This window comes from Neofelis nebulosa, chromosome 10 (assembly GCF_028018385.1).
Source record: "Neofelis nebulosa isolate mNeoNeb1 chromosome 10, mNeoNeb1.pri, whole genome shotgun sequence".
In the NCBI taxonomy this organism is placed as follows: domain Eukaryota; kingdom Metazoa; phylum Chordata; class Mammalia; order Carnivora; family Felidae; genus Neofelis; species Neofelis nebulosa.
In genome coordinates, this window is record NC_080791.1 from 393,471 (window position 1) to 407,112 (window position 13,642).

Consider the following 13,642-nt stretch of genomic DNA (forward strand, 5'->3'; position numbering starts at 1 on the left):
TGATTCCTTCCCCTGATTGAAGAAGTTTTCAACCATTATTTCTCACATAATTTTTCTGGCTCTTTCCTCTGTCTTCTTCTTCTGGGATCTCTATAATGCGAACATTATTCTGCTTGATAATTGTCCCAAAGGTCCCTTAGGGTATCGTCACTGTTCTTAATTCATTTTTACATTTGCTGCTCAGTCTCTGTGAATTTCATTGCTTTGTTTTCCAACTTGCCGATTTGTTCGACCTCATTCAGGCTGCTGTTGAACCCTTCTAGTGAATTTTTCAGTTCACTTACAACTTTCTGTTCAGTTACAACTTCTGTTACAAGTTCAGTTCAGAATCTCTTATTCCTCCAGCAAACATTGCATACCTTTTTGTTTCTGTCTCTTTGTTGAGGTTCTCTCCCTGTTCATCCATTTTTCTCTGAAGTTCGGTGAACTTTATAACTATTACTTTAAACTCTTTATTAGGCAGATTACTTATCACCATTTCATTTAGTTTTTTCCTTTTTTTAATTTTTTTTTTTACATTTATTCATTTTTGAGAGACAGAAAGAGCACAAGCGGGGGAGGGACAGAGAGAGAGGGAGACAGAGAATCTGAAGCAGGCTCCAGGCCCTGAGCTATCAGCACAGATCCTGATGTGGGGCTCAAACTCACAAACCGCGAGATCATGACCTGAGCCGAAGTCGGACACTTAACCAACTGAGCCACCCAGGCGCTCCTCATTTAGTTTTTTCTGTGGTATTATCTTGTTCTTTCTTTTGGAACGTATTTGTTTTTCTCCTCCTTTTTCTTGATGCTCTGTGTTTGTTTCTATATATTTAGGTAAGACAGCCACCTCTCCCAGTCTGGAAGGGGTAACCTTATGTAAGAGATGTCTTACGAGGCTCAAGAGTGCAGTATCCTCTGGTCACCAGAGCATGGCACTCAAGGATGGTCTTCTTTGTGGGCTGTGTGCACCCTCTTACTACAGTGAGGCCATAGCTGTGCGTGCTAATGGGCGGGGCCGGGACTCAGTCTCACTGCAGGAAGCCCCTGTGACTGCTGTCATGGGTTGGCAGGTAGGGGTGGCTCCCGACCCCAGTTGCAAAGCGCATTCCTGACTGTGCAGCACGTTGGTGGGCACAGCTCTCAAGGGCATAAGCATTGGTGCTAGCAGATTAGAGGAAGAATTCCACAAGGGTGCTCCCTGGTACTAGAATTAGGAAGGTAAACTGAGTGGCTTCTGCCATTGTCTCTTTCCCCAGGGGAAAGTCCCTGCTGTTTCCAGTCCCTCCCACAGACTTTTTAAGGTGAATGAATGGGTCTCCTTTCCCTATTGTCTGTGTGCAGTTCAGACTAGTGTTTGAGTCTGTGCCAAAGCCTGTTAGAGTGAGTTTTCTGTTCCCTATGGTTTTATAGTTTTCCTGACATAATCCCTGTTCACTGTTTTGGGGGCTCCTCTCTCCTGTGCAGGATCTAAGGTTTGGGATATGGAGTTGGAATCTCTTACTCCTCCAGCAAACATTGCATACCTTTTATATCCCTTCTGATTGTGACCCATAGCAGCTGGGGTGTTGTTTTCCCCTAACAAGTTCATGTTTCTGCCTCCCTCTCTTACTGATGTTGCCCTTTTATCCTTTGTTGTGGAGGCTCTGTTCATTCCATTTTCAGGTCCCTTTCCGTGGGAATTATTCCATACATAGTTGTAGATTTGTGTCCAGGGAGGACATGGTTCAGGACTTGCTGTGCTGCTATCTTGGACCCAACTCAACCTCCAAATAATTTTAAAATACTAATGTAAGCATATAGACTTAAAAGATCAGATTATCAGACAAAATTCCTATGTAACTAACTGGCAGAAAAAGAGAAAAAAGGACAGAATGGGGAAATTTTCCCAAATAAAGAGAACAAAGACTACCAGGTAATAAATGAAGGGCAAATACTTTGGAAGAGTCGCTAAAATTTGTAAGACAGATTTCTTAAATATCCTAAAGGCAGAAGAAAATCAGCTAGAGAATCATGTAATGAATTACCTGGTGAACATGAAATATGGGGTAACTGCATTATCTGTTTGGGAAAATGATGAAGTTTGAAGTTTCCCATGAAGCCGGAAATATATACCCTTAGAATAAATAAGAAGAAATTATACTTTACATAGTAAGTCATGTTTATCAAACCTCTACATGTGGATATATATCGTAAGCTAAAAAATATAAATAGATTCAAGTAGGTTTAGATATCAGTATGTGTGAATATCCATGGTTATATTATCCATAATATATTAAAAGAAAAATTCAAGGAATTTAAGACATTTACAAGTGATTTTTGAACATTTAAAAATAATCTAGAAGATAGCCATTTATTCACTAAAGTAATATTTGCTGGGAGACTTAAAGATTTCATATACTGAAGAATAAAAAAGTAAATGCATGATTCCTGCCCTCAACTTACTAATAGTGAAGGAATAAAGCCTGGCGATGCTATGCGATGAATACTGTGACGTACTATGGAAGCACATTCACATAGTCCGGAACAAAGAACTCCTGGAAGTCTTGTTAGATGACCAGGAGTTATCCAGGCGGCCGGAGCAGGAAGGGAATTTAACTCAAAGAGGACAATATGTGGAGAGGTTTAATGTTATGGAATATAAGAGAGAAACGTTATGTGATTTACACACGGGAAAATGTGGAAGAGCATTAGGAGATGAAGCTATAGAGTGGGTAAGGAGATATTTCATAAAACCACTTGTGTGCTGATCTAAAGCAATTAAACCCTGTCCTTAGTACTCAGAGATGCTGTTGAAGGAGGAAGATCAGAGTGTCATGACTGCATTTACATTTTAGTTGATTACAGCCAAGGACTAGAGGATGAAATGAAAGCACCTGGAGACAAGAACAAAAGAACAAGTAGAGAGTTGTTACACTGACCTGGCAAGAAGGGGGGGGAGGGTCACTGGGGGGGTCTCAAGTCATGGGTGGTGCATAAGGAGCATTGTCAAAATGGGATACTTACGGATTTTGTAAACCTTAACGTTTTTAATACCAGTCTTTCTAAATTTCTGTGATCTTTTATACAAATTATGATAAATTTTTGATTTTTCCTTTATGCCCTAGGATTATTATGATAAGCATCAAATATTTCCTGTTGTATTGCTGTTTTGCCTTGAGCTGTTAACCTTTATTTAGTTTATAATAGTAGCCTGACAGGTAAGCTTGGTGAGTTTATCTATTAAAGATTTTCTCTCTATTGGCTGAAATTTCTCTTTTTTAAATTGAAGTCTTTATTTTAAGATAGTTGTAGATTCACATGCTGTTGTAAAAAAAATAATAGAAATCCCATAATACCCTTTACTTAGTTTTCCCCAATGGTAACATTTTACAAAACTATAGTTCAACCTCAAAACCAGAATAATGACACTTAGGCATGCAAGATACAGAACATCGTCGCAGAGATTCCTGACGTTGCCTTTTATAGTGACACCCACTTCCCTCCCACTCCCACCCTCTGGAGATCACTAATCTGTTCTCATTTCATCTCAGGTTTTGCATTTCTAGAGCGCTCTATAAATGCCGTCATACTGTATGTAACCTTCAGTGATGGACTTTTTTCCCTCGGTGCAACACTCTGGGATCCGTCCAGGTTGTTGTGTGCACCAGCGGTTCACTGTTTTTATTGCTGAGTGTTCTCCATGATGTGGGTGGTGCACTAAAGGGGGGTTAACCTGAAGGACATCTGGGTGATTTCCAGTTTGGGTTATGACAAATAAAGCTGCTGTAAATACTCATGTATATGTTTTGTGTGAACAGAAATTTTTATTTCTTTGGATAAATGACTGAAAGTACAATTGCTGGATCATATGGTGGTTGCATATTCGTGTTTTTAAAAAATTGCCAAACTGTTTTTCAGAGTGACTGTATCCATCACCACTGTAAGATTGATCAGTGTTTCACATCCTCACCAGCTGGCACCAGTGTTGTTAATAGTTTTTATTTTATCCATTTTTATGGGTGTGTAGTAATAGCTCATTGTATTAATTTTCATTTCCCTAATGGCTAATGATGACAATATCTTTTCATGTGCGTATTTGCTATCTATCCTCTTTAATGAAGTTTCTCTTAATGTCTTTTGTACATTTTCTAATTAGATTACTTGCTGTTTTACTGTTGAATGTCAGAGAACTGTATACATTCTAGATACTTTGTCAGGCAGGTGCTCCTCTGGAGCTTAGCTTTTCATCTTAGTTGGGTCCTTCCCAGAGCACAAGTTATTATTTCTACGAAGTCCAGTTTATCCACTTTTCTTTTTATAGATTGTGCTTTGATGTCAAGTCTAAGAACTCTGTGCTTAACGACCTAGATCCTAAAAATTTTCTCTTTTTCCTAAACGCTTCTATTTTAATGTTTTATAGTTAAGTCCATGATTCATTTAAAAAAAATTTTTTTTATTTATTTTGAGAGAAAGAGAGAGGAGAGAATCCCAAGCAGGCCCATGCAATCAGCACAGAGCCCGACACAGGGCTAGAACCCACAAACCGTGAGATCATGACCTGAGCCAAAATCAAGAATCAGACACTTAACCAAATGAGCCACCCAGGCACCCTCCCCCCATGATTCATTTTGCGTTAACTTTTGTATAAGGTGTGAGACTTAGGACCCCCTCATCAGAATTCAGTTGAGCGTATTCGTGTGGGTCTATATGTGGGTTCTCTCTTCTGTTAATCTGTTTTGTTAAACTTCCACCAATACTTCAGTTTTTATTGTGATTATGTAGCTATATAATATGTAGTTATATAATTATTCTTGTGTAATAAGGTAGGTCTTCAAATCACATAGACTGATTCCTCCCACTTGATTCTTTCTCAGAATTATTTTAGGTATTCTAATTCCTTTGCCTGTATATATAAAATTTAGAATAATCGTATCTGTATCTGCAAAAAACATTGATGAGTTTTTTAATAAGAATTGCATTATGCCTTTACATCTATGTGGTATGGAGACAACTGACATCTTTTCTTTAATCAATCTGAGTTTTTTATTTCAGTTATTGTATTTTTCAGTTCTAAAATTTTCAATTGGTTCTTCATAGTGATTCTGTAATCATCTATTCTTGAGGCTATTTTTTTCATTTGCAAACATGTTCATAATTGCTGATTGAGCACTTTTATCAATAATGGCTGCTGTAAAATCTTTGTCAGATAATTCTGACATCTCTGTCATTTTGGTGTTGATATCTGTTGTCTTTTTTCACTCAGTTTGAGATCTTCCTGGTTCTTGGAATAAGTGGTTTTCTATTAAAACCTGGACATTTTTGTATTATGTTATGAGACTCTGGAACTTCCTAAAGTGTCACCTTTAGCTGGCTCTGGCACCATACCAGCTGGGGAAGGCTATGGGGGTGGACGTTGCCTCATTACTGACAGATGGAGGTGGCGGTCTAGTTCACCCCTCAGTCTCTGTGGACACCAGGTTAGGGGAGGGGCCCCTTATTACTTCAGGGGGCGTGGGCATTTCCATTGACACCGCAGTGTGTGTGGCCTCATTACTGCTAGATGTTGATGGAGAAAGTCTTCCTCAGACACTACCCAGTTGGGCAGAGATGGGCAGAGACTCATCCTGCCAGACTCCGGACCTCTTTTCTGCTAATACCAGGTGATGAGGAGGGCCTCATTACCACCAGGTAGGGATGAAAGCCCGGCGTTCAGTTCAGCTTCTCTGACGTTATTCCAGCAGGAGGGCTGGGGGTGCCCTGTTACTGCCTGGCAAGCGTGGAAATCCAGGCTCCCCAGCAGCCTTTGCTGGCAAGGGTGGGAGCAGAGCCACAGTGTTTCTTCGGTGGTATTTGGATAGAGTGGTGGGCTGTTGAATAAAAGTTTTCTGTCTTGCTGGGTTGGCTTTTCCTCTCCTGGGGCTAGAGAGAGCAAGCTTCGTTTGGCTAGTTTATTTGTTTCTTTTGTTTAAACCTGTTGACATATACACATTGCCTGATTCTTCTACTCCAAGTATGGGATATTTGAAGCCAAAAGAAAAACCAGGAAACTTACCATCGTGTTGTTCCTCAGGTCCCGGGGTCCATGGTTGCTCTGCTTCCTTCTTTCCACCTTTTACTTTTTTACTCTTTTTTTAAATATATGTAATGTCTAGGATTTTTATTTGTACTTAGTGAGAGAAATGGCAAGAAGTATGTGTACTTCCATCTTACCTGAAGCAGAATTTGTTTCTTTTTGATGTTAGTATTTCTCTTTTTAAAACTAACCCCTTAGCCTTGCTTCTTTTATATTTCTAACACATTATGACCTAGTAAATAGAAGATTTTCATTAGAACTGAATCTGAGATAAGAATATATGTGAATAAGGACCTAGGAGACTCTCTAATGATTAAAACTTATGAAATTTAGTTAATTGATATTGGCACGGTTTTTCTGGCTGACATCTCAGTCTTTGAAAGAAGTGAGGTGCTGTTATGGTTTCCTTTTGCAGTCTGTGCGTTACTAGTCATGTGTGGGAAATCAGAGTATAGATCTTTGTTGTTTGGGTGTTTTTTCCTGCACTGGTGTCTTCATGGCTGTTTGAAACTTTCCATTTATTTTCTTTTCCAGTCAAGGGAAAGTCAATCAGTTGGAAATATGATTTTTCAATACAGGTTTTTGGGGTCTCAAATAATTTTAAGTGTTAACAAGTAAAGGATTAACTGTGACACGTGTTTCTTTGACAAGCAGCGAAATGTGACAGTATATTCTTGTATTTAGTGTTATTTCTTATAAGCTATTGGCATTATCATGTATTTAAAATCTTATGGGGGCGCCTGGGTGGCGCAGTCGGTTAAGCGTCCGACTTCAGCCAGGTCACGATCTCACGGTCCGTGAGTTCGAGCCCCGCGTCAGGCTCTGGGCTGATGGCTCGGAGCCTGGAGCCTGCTTCCGATTCTGTGTCTCCCTCTCTCTCTGCCCCTCCCCCGTTCATGCTCTGTCTCTCTCTGTCCCAAAAATAAATAAAAAACGTTGAAAAAAAAAAATTAAAAAAAAAATAAAATAAAATAAAATAAAATCTTATGCTTTATTCCTGAAAACTACTCTTTCTCCAGTTATAGTTTTTTAATTGGAGTGCTGTTTTGTTCTATTTTTAAATTTGATTTCTAATTATTTCAAAATATAGTTTTTAAACTTTTAAACTAAAAAAAAATGATCATATCTCTAGAATATTGTACCTATTTAAATCTTAAATACAGTTCCATCCAGAAAAAAATACATTACAAAAGGCCAGCTTTCCAGTTCTGCCTGTGTCTCCTGTGACCTCAGATGCTCTTAATACTATGCTTAGGTTCTCTTGTTAGAGTTGTTGCCATGACGGTTATTTCTTCACTTTTTAAGAATATTTCCAGCAGAAGAAAATAATACTCCATAGTTGTAGATTCCTGGAAAAACAGAACAAACAATCTGACACGCGACCATCATGTGATGCAGGGCTCACATTGAGCCAAGGTGGTCTACATGTTTCATGAGGCAGAACTGTACACGTTAAATAGACCCTTCAAAATTTGCTGAAGTGCATTATTCTAGTAGCCAAGATAGGAAAATAATCTAAATGTCCATCAGCTGGCGAATATACAAAGAAAATGTGAGAGATACAAACACCATGGAATATTATTTCAGTCTTAAAAAGAGGAGGATACCCTGCCATTTGTGACAACATGAATGAACCTGGAGGACATTATGCTAAGTGGAATGAGTCAGACACAGACAAAGACCGCATGATCTCACTTATATGTGGAATCCAAAAAAGGTTGAACTGCAGAGAGGGGTGGGGGAAAAGGAGAGCTATTGATCAAAAAGAACAAACTTTGAGCTGTGAATAAGTTCTAGAAATCTCATGTACAGCATGGTGACTGTAATTAATAGTGTATGGTATAGTTGAAATTTGCTAAATGATACACCTCCAGTTTGCTCATCAGCAAAAAGCAAAAGATAACTATAGGAGGAGAGGGATATGTCCACAGCTTTGGTTTGGACAATCATTTCACAGTGTTTACACATATAGACATTATATTGTACACCTTCAATATATACCGTTTGTGGTTTTCTTTTCTTTTTTTAGTGTTTATTTTTTTGAGAGAGAGACAGAGCATGAGCAGGGGAGGGGCAGAGAGAGAGGAAGACACAGAATCTGAAGCAGGCTCTAGGCCCTGAGCTGTCAGCACAGAGCCTGATATGGGGCTCGCACTCATGAGCTGTGAGATCATGACCTGCGCTGAAAGATGCTTAACTGACTGAGCCACCCAGGTGCCCCAGTTTATGGTTTCCAAGCACAAATCAGTAAATGAATTTTTTTAAGTTGCTAAGACAGGCCATGTTTCTTCCGTGAAAAAGGCTAACATCAAGGGGTTGCACTGAATGTGTAGGTTTTGTGAGTAGTATCAACATTTTAACCATGTTTGTTCTTCCAATCCATGAGCATGGAATGTTTTTCCATTTTTTGTGTCTTCAATTTTGTTCACAAGCTTTGTGTAGTTTTCAGTATAGTTTTCAGCATGTAGATCTTTTATCTCTTTGGTTAGCTTTATTCCTAGGTATTTTAGGGTTTTTGGTGCAATTGTAAATGGGATTGATTCCTTGATTTCTCTGCTGTTTCATTATTGGTGTATAGATATGCAACTGATTTCTGTACAGTGATTTTATATCCTGTGACTTTGCTGAATTCATGTATCAGTTCTAGCAGATTTTTCGTGGAGTCTTTTAGGTTTTCCATGTCGAGTATCATATCATCTGCCAATAGTGAAAGTTTGACTTCTTCCTTGCCAATTTGTATGCCTTTTATTTCTTTTAGTTATCTTATTGCTGAAGCTAGGACTTCCAGAACTATGCTGAATAACAGTGGTAAGAGTGGACATCCCTGTCATGTTCCTGACCTTAGGGGGAAAGCTCTCTGTTTCCTCAACGTGTATGGAAATAGAGTATATTATGCTAAGTGAAATAAGTCATTCAGGATAAATATCATATGATTTCACTCATGTGGAATTTAAGAAACACAACATGAACATAGGGGAAGGGAAGCAAAAATAAGATAAAAGCAGAGAGGGGCAAACTATAAGAGACTCTTAAATACAGAGAACAAACTGAGGGTTGCTAGAGGCAGGTGGGTGGGGGATGGGCTAAATGAATGATCAGCCTTAAGGAGGGCACTTGTCGGGATGGGCACTGGGTGTCATATGTAAGTGATGAATCAATGGGTTCTCGTGAAACCAATACTACAGTGTATGTTGACTAACTTGGAGTTAAATAAATAAATTGAAAAGACATAAAAAGTGATGATTACCTTAAAAAAAGACTGATTCCAGGGTTAATGGGAAGCAGCACCATGCTCTTCCAGCTCTGCCTTCTACAGTGGCAGGAGCAGGTGTCTTGTTTTTATCACAAGCCCCATCTGTTCCCAGAGTACTTACCACAATGCCTGGCACATAACTGCATGAAAGGGAGTCAGTGATGAGGGAAAGAACTATATCAGTCACCTCTATGATTGCTTATTAAAACTTTCTGTAGGGGCGCCCGGGTGGCTTGGTCAGTTAAGCGTCCGACTTCGGCTCAGGTCATGATCTCGCGGCCCGTGAGTTCGAGCCCCGCGTCGGGCTCTGTGCTGACCGCCCGGAGCCTGTTTCGGATTCTGTGTCTCCCTCTCTCTCTGCCCCTCCCCTGTTCATGCTCTGTCTCTCTCTGTCTCAAAAATAAATAAACGTTAAAAAAAAATTAAAAAAAAAATAAATAAAACTTTCTGTCTCCGGACTTCCAGCTGTATTACAAAGCTGTAATCATCAAGACAGTATGGTACTGGCACAAGAACAGACACTCAGATCAATGGAACAGAATAGAGAACGCAGAAATGGACCCACAAACATATGGCCAACTAACTTTGACAAAGCAGGAAAGAATATTCAGTGGAATAAAGACAGTCTCTTCAGCAAGTGGTGCTGGGAAAACTGGACAGCGACATGCAGAAGAATGAGCCTGGACCACTTTCTTACACCATACACAAAAAGAAACTGAAAATGGATGAAAGACCTAAGCGAGACAGGAGGTCATCAAAATCCTCGAGGAGAAAGCAGGCAAAAACCTCTTTGACCTTGGCCACAGCAACTTCTTAACACGTCTTCAGAGGCAAAGGAAACAAAAGCAAAAATGAACTACTGGGACCTCATCAAGATAAAAAGCTTCTGCACAGCCAAGGAAAAATCAGCAAAACTAAAAGGCAACCGACAGAATGAGAGGAGATATTTGCAAGTGCCATCTCAGATAAAGGGTTAGTATCCAAAATCTATAAAGAACTGATCAAACTCAACACCCAAAAAACAAATAATCCAGTGAACAAATGGGCAGAAGACCTGAATAGACACTTCTCCAAAGAAGACATCCAGATGGCAAACCAACATATGAAAAAATGCTCATCATCACTCATCATCAGGGAAATACAAATCAAAACTACAGTGAAATACCACCTCACACCTGTCAGAATGGCTATCCTTAACAACCCAAGCAACAACAGATGTTGGCGAACATGCAGAGAAAGAATCTCTCTTGCTCTGCTGGTGGGAATGCAAACTGGTGCAGTCACTCTGGAAAACAGTATGGAGGTTCCTCAGAAGATTAAAAGTAAAACTACCCTACGACCCAGCAGTTGCACTACTAGGTATTTATCCAAGGGTATTTATCCCTGTTTTAAAGGGGCACATGCACCCCAATGTTTATAGCAGCACTATCAACAATAGCCAAAGTATGGAAAGAGCCCAAATGTCCATCGATGGATAAAGAAGATGTGGTGTAAATATATACAATGGAGTATTACTTGGCTATCAAAAAGAATGAAATCTTGCCATTTGCAACTACTTGGATGGAACTAGAGGGTATTATGCTAAGCGAAATTAGAGAAAGACAAATACCATGACTTCACTCATATAAGGACTTTAAGATACAAAACAGATGGACATAAGGGAAGGGAAGCAAAAATAAAAAAAAAAAAAAACAGGGAGGGAGACAAAAACATAAGAGACTCTTAAATATGGAGAACAAACAGAGGGTTACTGGAGGGATTTTGGGAGGGGGGATGGGCTAAATGGGTAAGGGGCATTAAGGAATCTACTCCTGAAATCATTGTTGCACTATATGCTAACTAACTTGGATGTAAATTGAAAAAATAAATAAAAATTTAAAAACAAAACTTTTTGTTGAGCCCATCACTGAGTTCAGGAGTAGAAACTTCTGTCCTTGATCACATTCCATCCCTGGTTTAATTTTATTCAGTCTGGAACACACATTATTTCCTATGGTCCTAGAAAGTACTGTGTGAAATTATTATTACTTTGTATATGCATTTGAGCCCAGAGAACAGTATTAAATACTAGTGATGGTAACTTGCTATCAGAATTGCTCCCTGATTATAGCAAAAAAAAGCATCACCTGTTAGCTTTAGAAATTCATCGTTCCTCACTGCCAAACTTGGCTGAACTGGTATTATTGTCTTATTTTCTCTTTCTTCCAACTTAGTGTTTCGGCATGCTCTTCCTTCTACCTAGAGCACTTCTCTCCACTCACTTCTTTTCATGACTGGCCGTATTCTGAATTTTTAGCTTAAATGTTATGTTTCCAGAGAAATATTCCCTGTTTCACCTCATTTAAAGTGAGTTCCCTTAGGGGCACCTGGGTGGTTCAGTCAGTTAAGCATCCGACTTCGGCTCAGGTCATGATCTCATGGTTTGTGAGTTCAAGCCCTGCGAACCCCACTGTGCTGACAACTCAAAGCCTGGAGCCTGCTTTGGATTCTGTGTCTCCCTCTCTCTCTTTGCCCCTCCCCCATTCATGCTCTGTCTGTCTGTCTGTCTCTCTCTCTCTCAAAAATAAACATTAAGAAAACTAAAAATAAGTTCTCTGTCTTGGACTAGAGTTTCTTTACTTCACAGCACTTATGACAATCAGTAATCCTTTGTATACTTGCTTTTGTTAGCTTGCTTCATTAGATTATAAATAACTGCATAGAGACACCTGGGTGGCTCACTCTGTTGAGAGTCCAGCTCTTGATTCGGCTTAGGTCATGATCCCAGAGTTGTGGCATCGAGCCCTGCATGAGGCTCCATGCTGAGTGTGGAGCCTGCTTAAGATTCTCTCTCCCTCTCTTTTTCTCTCCCTCTGCATCTCTCCACCACTCATGTGCTTTCACTGTTTAAAATTAAAAAAAAAACAAAACTGCACAGATCACATCTATTTTTGCTTACCGTTATATTCCCAGCAGATAAATTATTAAATCAAAATAATAAATAACCGCTTTTAGAAGTGCTCTGATTATATTTGAAGCTGACATATGAACAAACATTCATTCAGCAATTATGTATTAAACATCTTTCAGGTTCAAGGCTTGGTGTTAGGCACCAAAATTCCAGAAATTAAAATTTCAGTCCCCACACTCAATAAACTTAGCATCTGATGGGGAAGATAGTTAAAATACAATTAATTCTTTTATTCAGCAATTCTATGTAGTTCCTATTATGTTTCAAGCACTATGTTATGTGCTGACACATTATCTGTCTTGTGATACTTAAAGTCTAATAAGCAATACAGAAAAGTAAACAGATAATTACTATTTAGTAAGATAAACACTATGGTAAGTTAAGCTTAGGATTCCACGGGAAGGCAAAGTTGTGTATGTGTCGATGTTGAGAATAGAGGTGCCTTGAGAAAAGTTATAGAAAGTCTTATATGGTCTCTAGGAAAGTGATTAAAAACCAGGAAGAGTCAGACTGCCTAGCTTAGACTCCCTGTTTGTTCTATTTAGTGATTATGTGACTTTGAAAAAATTACCCTTTCTAAGACTCATTTCTTTCATTTGTAAAATATTCAATTCCCAGAATTGTGGGCTAAAGCAAGACCGTACACATGAAATTCTGATGCACTGCCTGGCCGTAATAAATGAGTGGTGTTCTATTCCATTTTCATAGTCCATCTTATGTGCAGTGATGAACTTTCCTTTGCCAGAAGCCTTCTCCCAAACTTACTTTCTACATCAGTCCCTACAATCCTGATTGTATCCCCTGTCCCAAAGACAAAAGTCAGTTACATAAGCAATTACCCATAAGTATAGTTGGTGCCTTTTGGAAGAGAGCAGACATGGGAATGTTTAACCAAAAGGAAAAGTAAGACTAAGGAGTTGAAGACATGTGATTGTATTAGAAATTTGTTAGAACTCAAATTGAGGTAAATATGGATACAAGTAATTTTTAGGTATGGAACAAATTCTCTGCTTACAGCTTCTATTTTTGTTTATGATAAAGAATGTGGGAGGGAAGGAGTAGGTGATATTGTGGGAAGTGTGTTAAGACACTATAGTAGATACTTGATAGACACACAGGATGAGGCCTGAAGAGTCACTATTGCTTTTCATTGTCTCTTCTAACCATTGCACTTTTCTTTAAAATCCCTTAGCTCTTTTATTTTTTTAAATTTTTTTAAGTTTATTTTGAGAGACAGTGTGCACATGCACTTGCACATGAGTAGGGGAGGAACAGAGAAGGAGAGAGAATCCCAAGCAGGCTCCACACTGTCAGCGCAGAGCCCTGCGCGGGGCTCTGTCTCGCTAAGGGTGAGATCATGACCTGAGCCAAAATCAAGTCAGACACTTAACTGACGGAGCCACCC

General features: G+C 39.2%; 1 protein-coding gene across 8 annotated transcripts in view; it reads left to right on the top strand.

Annotated features, from left to right (window-relative positions):
* Positions 1-13,642, top strand: part of CEP126 (centrosomal protein 126) — a 106,083-nt gene that overhangs the window by 10,494 nt on the left and 81,947 nt on the right. For 3 of the 8 annotated variants that reach the window (XM_058686451.1, XM_058686452.1, XM_058686453.1), the window contains exon 1: positions 3,161-3,179. The exons of the other annotated variants lie outside the window; for them this stretch is intronic. The gene's annotated coding sequence lies outside the window, so the exon portion shown is untranslated. Of the gene's footprint in view, positions 1-3,160; positions 3,180-13,642 lie in introns of those variants that run through there. 8 annotated transcript variants of the gene reach the window in all.